The sequence below is a fragment of the Solanum stenotomum genome, chromosome 1 (assembly GCF_019186545.1).
Source record: "Solanum stenotomum isolate F172 chromosome 1, ASM1918654v1, whole genome shotgun sequence".
NCBI lineage: Eukaryota > Viridiplantae > Streptophyta > Magnoliopsida > Solanales > Solanaceae > Solanum > Solanum stenotomum.
Genome location: NC_064282.1, coordinates 80828310 through 80842628, shown reverse-complemented (window position 1 = coordinate 80842628; position 14319 = coordinate 80828310). Strand labels below are relative to the sequence as shown.

The window sequence follows — 14319 nt, the reverse complement described above, 5'->3', positions numbered from 1 at the left end:
ATCAACCAAATTCAAGGATCCCAAGCTTTAATTCCGGATTCAAGATTCAATCTCAAGCAATTCTCCATTCCAATCTTCATCAAGAATTCTCCAAAGTTGAGGTATGTGGGTTGATTGTGGAAACCTTCCTTTCCACAAGTCCAACCATTTATCCTCTATTTTACTTCAAGTTTATGGGTCCTTATGATCATTTATGAACTCTTGAATTATGGAATTATTACTACACATCCTATTATGGTCTATTTTTGTATATTATCATGAAATGGAATGATTATATGATGTTTATGGTTTTCATGCCTCCATGATCAAATTATGAAGGTTGTTATATATGTATATATATATGTATGTTGTTGGTGGGCTGTTTTATATGGATTTTGAAATTGGTTGGACTTAGTACTCTTGAAACACATGATTTTATTTACATGAACAAGTAGCCCACCATATGTTTGATAAAATGCCATTTATAGAATTCTTATGAAATGGAAGGTCCAATGTACGTCCTATGAGTCGGATGATTATATAAGTATTGAAATGATGATGAAATGGATACATGTATATGATTTTCTCTATATAGTGTGTGAGTCGACCAAGCCTAGCTCGGGGGGTTGTAGGCCCGGGTAACCGTATCAAGGGGTTGGTACCTTGGTTGCCTAGTACGGGGGGTAGTAGGCCCGTATAACCGTATCGAGGGGTTTGTACCTTGGTTGCCTAGTACGGGGGGTAGTAGGCCCGTATAACCATATCGAGGGGTTTGTACCTTGGTCCCTAGCTCGGGGGGTGGTAGGCCCGGGTAACCACATTGAGGGGTTTGTACCTCTTTCGCCTCTCCAAGGGGGTGGTAGGCCTTGGAAATACTATATTGATGGTCACTCACTACACATATACTATGCCCTACTAAATATGATTTTTATATAAGCATCATTATACATATCATCTCATTAATATGCTATCTATCGGGTACGATTATGCATTTTGCCTATGATGTCCATCCCTTGTTGCATTGCATTGCATCCCATATACTTAGTACATTCAAACGTACTAACGCATACTCTATGCCTACATGATGTCACCATGTAGGGACCGGAGCACCGCTTGACCCTCGTCCTCCGCGTGGCTAATACGATTTTCTATCAAGGTTATTGGTGAGTCCTCCATTCCGAGGACGTTGCTTATGATCTTTTGCTATGTATAAGACTTTTCCTTTTAGTTATGTTTTGACTATGAGGGTGAGCCCAGTTGTTTGTCTTGGCCCCCGCTAAAGTACCTATGTTTAGAGGTGGTGTTGGACAAGTTGTGTATTATGCTTGAGCTTGACTCATCTATGGTATTTATGTATCATTTCTTCTTCTTTTTTTCTTGCTCCCTTAGTCCCGATTTCCCCCTTTGATTATGCTTATCGCTTATAGTCATTTTAATTGCTTCCGCGACCAAGGATGTGTAATGATATGCTATGAGGCTTGTTTGGGGTTCCTTCGGGTTCCCCATTCGCCGGTCACGTCTAGGCCCTAGGCTTGGGTCGTGAAAGGAATAGGAAGACTTGGCACTCTGAGAGGCGCGGAGCGCCAGACCAAAAACTTCAGAAGGGTCTGGTTGGGGCTCTGCTAAGGGCGCCGCCCCAAGGGCTGGACCTCAGAGTCCCTTTTGGGGCGCGATGGCTGGCGCGACGCCCCAGCCCTTTTCCCCGAAAACTTGACTTTTCTCCTTCATTTTTCCAACTCTAAACCTCCCTTACCTTCAATGGTTTCAACCCCAAACACTAAGGATCATAAAATCGCTCAACATACTAGAGATTCAACTCAAAAACACAACCAAATCATGTCTCAAATCAACAAGAACTTCAACAACACAATCCACAACATCAACACCACCACCAACAACTTCAATAACACAACCAATCATTTTCTCATAAATAAAACGAGCTTGGCGTGTGGGGGAAAGAACCAACCCCAACACTATGAACTCACATACCTAATAGGGATCACCCCCGACGATATCCACGATGATCTTTGACGAAACCTTTCTTGATCTTCTCTTTCTCCTCTTCTTCTTCTCTTCACTCGCAAACCCTTACTCTCACTCTTTAAAATGAGGAAAACTGATCAAAATCAGTCTAACACACTAATATATATCCAAAAGAAAAGGCTAGGGAAAAGACCAAAATACCCTTACAAATTTCCGAACAGACTTTCCTGCCAACTGCCCAACTTCCAAAGGGCATAACTCACGCATACGAACTCGGAAACAAGCAAACTCGGCGGCGTTAGAAAGACCAATCCACGAACTTTGTAAACATAACTCAAACTACACCTAGATCATCCTGATCTAGGAGTTATAACTATTCAAAGTTGGCCTAAAATTCATTATTTTCTATAATTAGCCAAATTTTCCAGATTTTTTTAATTCCTTCCAATAATGACTATTTCCAATTCTAAGCCTCTTCATAGTTATTTCAAATTGTCGGATGTTACAACCTACACTTCATAGAACCTCTCAAGAAACCATAGTGCACATCTCACATGATGGGAATAAGTGTTTAACTGACATAGACCATGTAAGCTAGACATGGAATCCGGTGTCATAAAGCCCCACACCGTAAAGAGGTGTTCCACTTGCCTAAGGTAGAACGGTAACATAAGCTCGGATGAATTCTTAGCTTGGATGAAATCCGCTGGCTAATATCCTATGTGGGCATATAGTTATGGGATAGGAAGATGTTCCTTGGAACTCTAACCTAACATTGGGAGAGTTTCCATCTAACCATATCCTCTCGGTGCTTAGCCTACATTTCCATAGATTAATTCATTCACATTATATTAGTTTATTAGGGAGGAATGCCATAGGCCTATCGACCCATGATACATCATTTCCAAGGAAGGAATGATATAGGCCTATTGATCCATGGTACATTCAAGGATAGCTCTAGGGTCCTCATGAAAAAAATGTCACTAGCCTATCGATTCATGGCCCCTCATTTCATTCTTATACTCATGAAAGGAATGTCACTAGCCTATCGATTCATGGTACATTGACTCATTAAGAAAGGAATACCACTAGCCTATCGACTCTAGAGTCTTCATTACATTAGATCATTTATGAAAAGAATGCCTAAAGCCTATCAATTCATAGCCATCAAGTCAAGACACATTCGTCACTCATCTATGAAAGGAATGCCATAGCCTATCGATTCATATTCATTCAAGCCAACATACATTCAATACACAAGAGAGGGTGCCTAGTCCTACCAACTCAAGGTTCAACAATCAATTATAGTATTCCTTCATTTAAGAAAAGGATGCATAAAACCTAACAATTCAAGACATACATCAATCACCTTACTTTCATTTATACAAGAAAAGGATGCTTAAAGCCTACCAATTCAAGATATACATCATATAGAAGAAATCCCTACACATTCAATAACTAACATACATGAGTGTCAAATTGAGGATTAGCCTTTCAATAACAACACAAATAGCTTCAAGACATGACCACCTTAACTTCATTGAATTCACATGCATATACTTCACATCACATTCATATATACAATATCATGATAATACTTCAATTTCTCACACTATGCCTTAAAGACCATGACCACAATGTATATAGTAAGTAAACACCCACTACTAGAAATTAGGCCTATGGCAACAGATTTTTTAGCAACGCTTAAGAAACCGTTACTATAGAGTGTCTATTGCAACAGTATGCACTGTTGCCAAAAGATTTGGGTGTTTTTTATACAACTAAGTAATAAATCTGTTGCCACTATGTGAAAACCGTTGCAATAGACTTACATATTGCAACAATTAGTAGAACCGTTACCATAAAGGCATCTATGGCAACATTTAACACGAAATATTTTCTATTGGAACGGTTATTAAATCCATCCATAGTTTCCCTCTCTTATTTTGGCTAAATCCACCGAACAAATTTCATTCTACTTTATTTTTAATTAATTTCTTAAATATAATTTATTTTTCTCTCTATTAGATATCGATACAAACAAGGCAAACATTTTCTCAAGGCACACATTTTCTTAATCCATTTCTCATCTCTTCAACAAGTAGAACAAAAACCGTTGTCACTCTTCTCCTCTTTGACCTAATTTTTCATCCATTTAGGGCAAGCTTGTGGAGTTTTGCAGTGGTATGAATCTTATGGTAAGTCCTTCATGTCTGTCATTTTAGGGCAAAGTTAAACCCATTTTTTTCTTTAAATCTAAACACATTTCTCTCTCCAAACCTCTTGTGAAATCCAAGGAAATGGAGGGCTGAAGGGTTTCTTGTGAAATCTGAAAAAAAAACTTGATGTTTTCGAACTACTGGAGGTTCTCTTCTTTAACCGAGGTTATAGCTGAAGAAACTTCAAGTTTGAGCTTTTGAGGTTTTCTTGTTGAATCTCTTCTTTTGTCTTTAATCTTTGAGGTATTATTAGTGTATTTGATGTATTTTTTCAGATTGTGGGTTTTTCCCATTAAATTTTAGCTACTGTGGGTTTAAAATTTTGTTGGTAGTTATGGTGAAATTGATTACTCTAGACCATATTTCTCTTGACATTGATGCTGGATTTCTTGTTCCATGAGTTTTTCAATCGGGTTTGAATAACCTTGCATTGATGATGTCTTCCTTTATTTCACCTCTCGCTGGAGTAGGATGTGAATAATTTATGTTTCATTATTTTTGAAGAGTTACGTTAAAGCAACAGGAAACAAGAGATACATTAGCATGAAAATGGAAAAAACTAAAATTTGCTACTGGTTGGTATTAGAACTTTTGACGTGAAAATCTAAAACTTGATATCATTCTAGATCAGATAACCATAACCAATTGAACTCGTAATAATACTTTATTAGCTCAACTAAAACAAATACAAGCATGATATCACTGATGCAAATAAAATAGCTTCCATGGACATTATGTTAAAATGTAAAATAAATCACAAATCTATGAATTCCTTAAATTTTTATGTTTGTTGTAGCATTAGTTGAAAGAAAAAAATTAAAATTGTTCAAGGAAATCTACTTGAAGATTCAATGCCCATGAGTGTTCTGGGGAGCCCCTCAATTTCTTATTGTTGGTATACGAGATGAATTCGCACTAGTAGGATCACACAACTACTTCCATGATTAAGTACCTGATTCAATAAGAGTTTAGGTATTTATTTTACCTAAGTGTGATTGGTGCTGCAAATTTCTTAAGCAGCATATTGACGACAATTGTGGATCATCTAAAAGAAAAAGGTGGCAAGACTTGGTTTGGATGGAATCTAAATAGCAACAGATTCGATTATTTCTACAGTGAACTTGTACATCTGTAATTTCTCTTATAATTTTGTTTAAAATAATGAGTATCAATATGATTAGTTAACTAGTTGAATACTTGTGTATCAATATTATTTGCCTTAAAAATATGTTTTATCACTTTGAAAGAGTGTTCTGCCTTGATTTCTTATCAAAAAGAAAATCAGTAGGGATTCTTTTTGGAAATGAATTGAATCCTCAAGGCGACTTATTGGTGTGTTAGAATATGATCTGTACTTCATCTGAATTTAATGACTATTTTTCATTTCTTGAATGTCCAATGCCCACATAAATTCGAAAGCATGATCAGCATTTTATGATTTTTCTATTTTTCCATTTAGTAGTTAAAAGTATCTTTGAAATTATTTCCTAGTCGTAAATCTTGTAGTTCTTTAGGATAATATAAAGTAAATTGCTATTGAGTATGAGCTATTTTTTAAAGTATTTCTAATTGGTATGACATCTGATTTTCTAAATCTGTCTTATGAACATATAGCTTGGTAAATAATCTATCTTCTTGTAGGTAAAGAAGTGGTGATTACTTGTTCAACAGAATAAAATGTAGAATTGTTTCATGGTGTGTAGGAGGATTAGAGCAGTTTGGTATTATTACCCAAGGAAATATTGATTTTCAAACATCACTGAAGCAGGTAGTAATTGAACTCCCAAACAAAAAATTAAGATTACTTCCAAATACATATAGAGATAACCAGTCAAAGTTGGCTTCAATTTTCATTTTAATACTACAACTAAGGCCAGCACATATCTAACACTCCAACCTTATCAATCATGTGACGTTCTAAGGTTGGAGCATTTAATAGTACTTGCCTTTATTGAAGTGTAGAAATGAAAAAGAAGCCAACTTTGACTATTAAGGAAAACAGTGAAATGCTTTTTGTAGATGACATTGTGATTGCTATAGGTTTTAAACTACATATTCTCCATGTACTTTTTGAGATATGTTTGTTCATTTGTAAAACATTGTTGTCTTTTTTATTGCATAGTTTATCAAAAATTTGATTATTTTTATCTTTTCATGCCAGATAGATATCAATGAATAATTTAGATAGAAGTTGGATGAGTCTCAAATGAAGTGAATGCAGTGAAGTTTCCTGAAACATATCAGATCGTGTGGATGTGGAAGTGATGACAATATCAGAGTACAAAAGCTATATGCAGTAAGGTTATAAGGCGAGCAGTTCTCGAGGCAATGCAGACTGAAATCAAAGAAATTGAATACGAGCTTGAATTATTTTTTCTTCTAGCTTTTTTTTATATAATGGAAAATATGCCAATCCATTTTGTAAACGATATTAGATTGGGTGGTCCAAAGCATCTTCGTTGAATGTATTCTACTGAGTGAAAATTTTGTAAATTCAAGGGTCTTATTTGTAATCGACGTTATCCAGAAGCTTGTATAGCAGAGGGGTTCAATGTTGACAAGTTCTTGATCTTTAGTTTGATATACCTACCTGATGGACTGAAGACACCATTCAATCGCCCATCTTCCAGCAAAAACAATCAAGGTATGTCTTTTATTCTTCTCCTTCTTTTTCTTCTTCTTCAACGCTGGCCTGATATGAAAGTGATGCCGAATTTTCTTGCTAAAAGGCAGACTACAATTCAATTTCATATTTTAGTTGTGGCGTTGTACATCTAGCTATCGGTATATATGTGAATTTAGAGAGACTCTAGTTTTAAAGAGCCTTTATCAATGTGTAATTGAGTCAATGGGACATTTGGAAGATTAATTATGTTACCATGTTATCTTATCTTTATTTTTTAAAAGTACGATATTTTATTTCGCAAGCATATGATAAGATGATGTTGTTGGTGAGATTTTCAAAAAAGGAATACGTAGGAAAATCACATAATCAAATACTTCATTCCTTCATCCATCTTCAATTACAGCTTTTTCCAGTTGAATGTTGAGTTTTCTACAAACTTTTTGTGTCTATATTTATCTGGATCAGCCCCTGTTTTTAGTTTTTAGGATAATTTAGGAAGAGAAGCTTGGACTCTTCGTTTCCTTTTCCAAATGATTTTGTTGTGAAAAATTTAGTCTTTGAATCATTGTTCTCTCATAGTGTGTCATCTTAAATTGTGAAATTATTATGGCTCTTATTTGTTAGTGAAATTGTTGAACGGTTGGAAACGATAAATCTTTAGCACTAAAGGGCGAATCCATTGCTGACACAGATGAACCGTTGTTGTAAGTGCTAGTTTGTAGATAATTTGTGTGTATCTCAGCTCCTTGTACATGTACTCATTTGAAAAAAAATCAGTCTAGGCTCTCCAACTATGGTAGATCATTGCCCTCAGGTCGCAGCAACTATGTGTACTTGAATTCTCTTCTTTTTTAAAATAAAATTGCATTATAGGCTAAGATGAAAAATATTGAAATGCAACAAAATGAAGATGATAATGAGACAATTGATGCATTTGCTTCTGGAGTATTAAACTAAACTACTTTGAAAGGGAAAGTGGAACATAGTTTACTGTTGTTTGCATAGTTTAGGAGTATTGAACTAAACTTAAAACATTAATTTCTTTATTAAGAGGTATTAAATAAGATATACATATATTCATTTTGCTGGACTTGGAAACCTTTTTTTTTTTTTTTGCAAAATGATCTATGTTTCTTGCACCTGAGGACCATTAAAAGAATCAATTTCTTTCAGGTTTCGAAATGGGATGTCCGATGCTAATGTGGAATCGATCACAAGTGAAATTTCCACGATCTACCAGGTATGCACCTTGTTTTCATCCAATATTCTGATTGATTTCTTATCTGAAAATTCTACCACCGAATGCACTGTCAACAATAATGTTTCTTTTGATTGTTTCTACAATTCAAACTAATAATTTATATTGAAATATCTTTTGTTGGTTTATTTATTGAGGTTTCAGATTATGATTCTTATTCTTTTGCTCCTACTAGTTTATGGACTCAGTAGGTATGATACAATTGTTAGTGACTTGTCTAAGCGCATTTAGCAATTTGAAAGTTGGATCTTAAGAATGTTAATTTGTGTGATTCAGCATTAAGAATACCAAGATCATTTACATTGCTTTCTGTATTTTTTACTGTTATCACTTATGGCCGTTATGTTTAGATATCTTTAAAAAGTTATACTTGCTTCTTAGGAATACTTGTCTCGTACTGACATTTTGAGATTTGTTTATTAGTTTCTTAATCACACAACATACCTTTTCTGACCAATGAGACTATACCTCAATAATAATTGTTTTCTTGTTCCATTGTTGTAATTATAAATTAACTTACTTGGATTAACGCCTAAAATTATCGTTTCCCCCTTGCTGATTATTGGTTGCACGTTTGGTTCTTAGATTATCAATGAAGAGATTCTGGCATCATGTTCTAGAGATCCACGTGGCAATGTGCAGTAAGAATTTACCTCGTATTTTATCTGAAGACAACTTTTTCAGTCTAATTTTCTACAGAAAAGTTTTTTTTGAATAATTTCTCTAGAGACAATAGTAAATTTGAATATGGAACTGGTGTTAGCTTAATTTTCTTGCACCATCTGTTGTGTTACCTGCAAAAATGCCAAGTTCAAAAAAGTCTTCTGTCTAACCCGCTAACGTTACTTCAAGATGCTTGTTTCCTAACAAGGGTTTAACAAAAGCTAAAAGGACCAATTTGAGTCTTTGATAATAGTGCGAATCAAAAAAAAAAAATTCTCAAAGCATTTCATTGAAGATGGACCTCAATAATAATTGTTTTCTTATTCCTTGAGTTAATGTTCTATTATCTTTTTTTTATTGGAAGGTAGAGAATCTTATTAATAAGTACCAAGAAGGTACTCCAAAAAGTACATCAGAAAGGGGAACATCATTCTAAATATTGGAAGAGCACAAAAGAACTAATAGCTTTAGAAAATCAGATATAGGAGCCTTGCTATACCATATGTACATATTATTTAAGCACATGAATTTGACCTGTTGAATACCTATTGTCCTCTCCATTCAAGTGAACCAGAAAAACAAGCATGGATAGCAATCCAGTAATGCCTATTATCCTTTGATTTAGATTGTTTGTACCAGCTGCATTGGGAAGTTTTATGAATCCTGCCATGACCCAGTGAACACTAAAAATGGTAGGTAACATGGTCCAGATCTGTCTAGTAAAAGCACAATGGAGAAGTAGATGATTCAAAGATTTAACTGCTTCTTCACAAAGGGGTCAGCCAATTTCTTTGTTAAACTTTTCATGTGGAAAAATTATGGCCCATGTATGAGAGAAATAACCCTTTGTATTTTCTTTTTTTTAAAAGAAGTTATGTGGTAGTATAGGTTATGTCCAGAAAGAGTAAAAATTAGGAGTTGTATGACTTCTTTTCCTTTTTCATTTTTGAACTTCCTCTTTCTTTAATTGTTGATCCTTTTGAAATTGTAGGTGAATAAAATGAGCAAAGCGGGGATGAAAGCAGTGAAGACCTTACTTAAAGAGAATTGGTTTATCTTTATCTACAAACATTCTAAGACTATTTTTACTTTTGGCCTAATTTTTGTGAACTTAAATGAATGCTAACACTGGAACATTTTAGGACTATTTTTATGTTTAGGCTTAATTTTTGTGAACATCAATGTATGTTAACTCTTGAATTGTCAATCAATATCATGTGTTTTGATCTTTAATATATGGATGCTACTGGTTGAAGTACATATTTATTTATTATTTTCTATCATTGTATTATAGTTTATTTCAAAAATACATAATATATACAGTGACTACACTAGCCTGCAATAAGAATTAAAAAAACCTATTGAAATAACTTAATAATATTGTTGCAATAGTTTAGAAGAACCGTTGTAATAGCTTAGACCGAGTTGTATAATAAAGTTGTTTTGAAAGATCGATTGCAACGGTTTCAAATTGTTGGAATAAATCTGTCATAATGGTTCGCAACTGTGGCATTAACCGTAGAAAAGTGTCGTCATAGACTACAGAATAATTGTTGCTATAGACAGGTGTGTTGAACTATTGCATAAAACCGATACTATCGACATATCGGAACTGGCTTGTATGCAACACACACTTTTCCGTTGCCATAATGCAATTGCAATTCTCTTTGAGTCTATGGCAATGAATTTTCTGGTGTTGCAACAAACCTATTTTCTAGTAGTGACCTCCACCTTTCAAGTGGATCAATAATTCACGCACAATTCTACTTTAACATGAAATTAGCCATAACTTGCCCTCTCAAGGCCATGTTCACAAATCCTCAGTTCACCAACAATTCACCATAATTAGGCATAGATGATGATACAATTCAATAATCTATATTAATCTAGGCATAAATCCATCAACATTTATTCATAATCAACAAACTCACTTCATAAGACACAATTTAGGAATTGAGAGAAATCATGGGTTCATAGAGTATTTTCATCTTAAATCATCAATTAAACATCAATATAATCATAACTTATCATTTGAAAACGTTTGATGCAAGAACCCATGAGACTGAGTAAAACCCTTGGTTTTTGTGAAACTTGAAAAAACTTCTTCGAAATTGACTCTAGGGTGAAAGCTAATCCTATATGAAGGATCACCATACCTTTTCTAAGATTCCCAAAGAAATTTGTTGAAGAAAACGCCTAGAATCCAAACCCTAGCTCCCACTTCTTCTTCATTGGGAACTTCTAGAGAGTGAATTTTTGGAAGGAAGAACTCTTGTTTTGATTTGGGGAAATAATGAGTGAATGACTTGTATTAGGACTTAAAACTAGATATACTAGTGATATAAAACAATTAAAATCAACCCCACACAATAAACAATTATAACGAAATTACTAAAAACTCCCTAAATAAGGCAGCCCTGTCAGGGATAACCCCCACTTTGACGGGTCGTGAGGGGCACCACGGCTCCTGGTGGTGCCCGTGGTCCCCTAGGTAGTGTGCCTCCCAACTTTGCCAAGCCCTCCAAGGCCAAGGAAAGTCCATGGAATCTCCCACGATCTGTGGTCAACTCCACGAGTCGTGGTGATGCTCGTGAACAGGGAGGCAGCATCTAGGCAAAGTTGCCTTGCCTCCTTTGAGGCTAAGTGAGCTCCACACCCACTTTGACGGACCGTCTAGAGCACCACGGCTCGTGGTGGTGCCCGTGGTCTTGGGGCAGTGGCTCCCTCAACTTTCAACATCTCCCACCAAAATCCCGTGGTCTAGGACCTAAATCATGAAAAGAAGCATGGTGTAACATAAGTACCAAAACAACGTAGTCAATAGGCATCATAGGCCGACCAATCAATAAAGGTAAAAACAATCTGAAAAAATAGAGTCTAGACACAAACAGAGGTCGAGGCAAATATGAAAATAAAGCACACGAGCATACCAAAAGTAAATCTAAGTACTTCTACCCTAAACATAATTGGACCCCCATAATGCAGAAGGTACACTCATGCGCAAGTTTAATAAAATCCGAACAGACCCCCATAAGCCTAACAGGTACAAAGAATAACTAAGTCCATAAGAAAGAAGAATAACCCATATCAGAATCCATAAACATTACCCAGGTTCCAAGCCAAAGTAACCAAGAACCAGTAAACTCCCAGCCTAGCTAGAAAGAGTGACAATCAACCCAACTAGTCAACCCCCAGCCCCGCTAGCAAAAGTGACAATGAATTGAGGCCTCCCAATCATACAGTCCACTCCTAGGGACGTATACCACCGAGTTAACTCGGAGGCGTGTCAACTGTGTAGAGGATCTCAGATATCTAGGTCACCCAGCTAGTATACTCCCAGGGGCATTAGCTGTCCAGCTAGAAAAAGTGTCTGGAGGCTTATTGAGTCCAAAGAGAATCTCACGTAGGTTCCAAGAAATCGTGGATCGACGTCCACTCTCAATGATATCACAAAAGGCTCCAAGCCAGAAGCACTCTAATACTAAGAAGGTACATAACCTCTAGTAACGCCTCAAAGTTGAAAAAGTAGGGAGATATAACAGAAGGGCTAACAAGTAACGCAACAGCCTAAACTAAGGCTTTTTCTATCATACCCAAGTTTGCTATTCCAGTCAACAAGGACCTAGTCCATCCAAACTACATCAGAGACCTACAAAATTCACAAGTTGTTAGGTCTAAGCCAACACTAGTCTATCCTAGAATAGGCCCATAACATGGTGATAATGCTCAAATATCCTCTTTAAAACCAATTAAAATGGACAACGGTCCTGGTCAATAAAACCCCAACGACGAGGTAGAGTCGAATCCCAAAGAAAATGGTATACTATAGAATTATTATCAGGAAATTCGAATGTAAAATTGCTCATTTGTAAAAGAGTAAGAACAGTTGGGTGGATGATTCCACCAATTTAATAAACAGATTTGGTTATCAATTGTCATAGTTAAACTAAAACTTCGGAGAATTCAAGAGTTAACAAGCAATCTAGAGGTGCGGGAATGAGAAATAGATTTCACATATGGGTAATTGTGCTACTCTATAGTGATGGACATTCATGAATAGGCTAGGTCATCTTCAATGATTCTAATCATCTTTCGATCTCCAAGCATCTATGCATACAATCTTAATCCGGTCTCATCTAAATGACAATCTAAACAATCTGATATCTTACTATATTCTCTCTATTAATCCATAAATAGAGAAACTAGATCCGATCCACAACCTCTATTTTCAATCAAGTTACAGACAACAAACCTAAATTTCTAGTATTGGACTAATTACTCACTCTAATAAATCTCTTTCGAGCATAGACTAGAGATCGAAAGTAGGAATTAAGTTAGCAACACCTTAACCTATAAATTTACCTCATGCTAATTAGCCCAAATTCATGTATGAAAATCAACAATACGAAGCATAACACAATACACACTACATTAAATCAACACCCAATCCCCATAATTGCACCCCTAGATCTTAGGATTGACCTCATGCTAATTAGCCCAAATTCATGTATGAACATCCAACCTCATAATTGCACCCCTAGGTCTTGGGGTTCACCTAATGCTAATTAGCCAAAATTCATGTGTGAACATCAGCAATACGAAGCATAACACAATACATACTACATTAAATCAACACCCAATCTCATAATTGCACCCCTAGATCTTGGGATTTTAGCCACCTATCACAAAAGGCAAAGAAAATATACCTTCCATGAAATAACCAATGGGTAACTTGAAATTAAGAAATTACAACTAAACCCACTTTGGATTAAACTTCAATTTATCAAATTCAAGAGCAAAGTTGAAAAACTCCAAAAGCTAGAAAGTGTTCTTCACAAATGTCAAGTGTTCTCTCAAAATATTTCTCACTCTTTCTAATTTTCAGAATTATCTCATTTCTCTCTCCTTCGAACTATTTATAGTTTTCTAAAATTTAGCTCAAATCACAATGTGTGTTTCATTTGGCGATATTAGTCGGGCTACCCGAGCTCGTTCTGCGAATCTTCTCTTGTTCTTCAGCTCACTTTTTCATGCTCTATGGGTTATGTATTTGAACCTTAATCAGCAAACTCGTTTGAGTCTGCTTTTCACATTTACTAAATCGTTGATTACAACATTGGTTCGCCTCTCAAACAATCATTTCTTCTTTTTGCATTGTCATTTTTGGCGACGTTCAGCAAGGTCATCTTTCTTCTTTGGTGCATCCCCTTCTCTATTGGACTTAGACAACCTTTTTCGATAGACACAAGTGTTGTGCACTGTCATTTTGGGTGAGGCCATGCTCACTGGGCATTCTCCTTTCACGTTTGGCGATCAACAATGTATACTTCGCAATTTTTTTGCATTTTTGGCCATTTTTTAAAACATCAATGCTTGCCTTGTCCATTTTCCTTCATAGCTGTAAATAATAAACATATCATCATAATAACAAAATTAGACATTGAGTACACTCATTAATAAGCTAAATAGAACTCAAATGAGGCAAATCTACAACTCATCAATACCCCCAACTTAAACTTTTACTTTTCCACAGGTAAATCAAGAATACAATTAGCTCAATAAGGGTGTCTACAATAGTATTCAATGAGAGC

The 14319-nt window shown here is 35.6% G+C and overlaps 1 long non-coding RNA gene across 1 annotated transcript; it reads left to right on the top strand.

Annotated features, from left to right (window-relative positions):
- The first annotated feature begins 4027 nt into the window (after positions 1 to 4027).
- LOC125841449 (uncharacterized) lies at positions 4028 to 6771 on the top strand. The gene is made up of 3 exons (XR_007443806.1): positions 4028 to 4160; positions 4260 to 4383; positions 6347 to 6771. It is a non-coding gene; the product is annotated as an uncharacterized LOC125841449 (long non-coding RNA).
- Positions 6772 to 14319: the final 7548 nt, after the last annotated feature.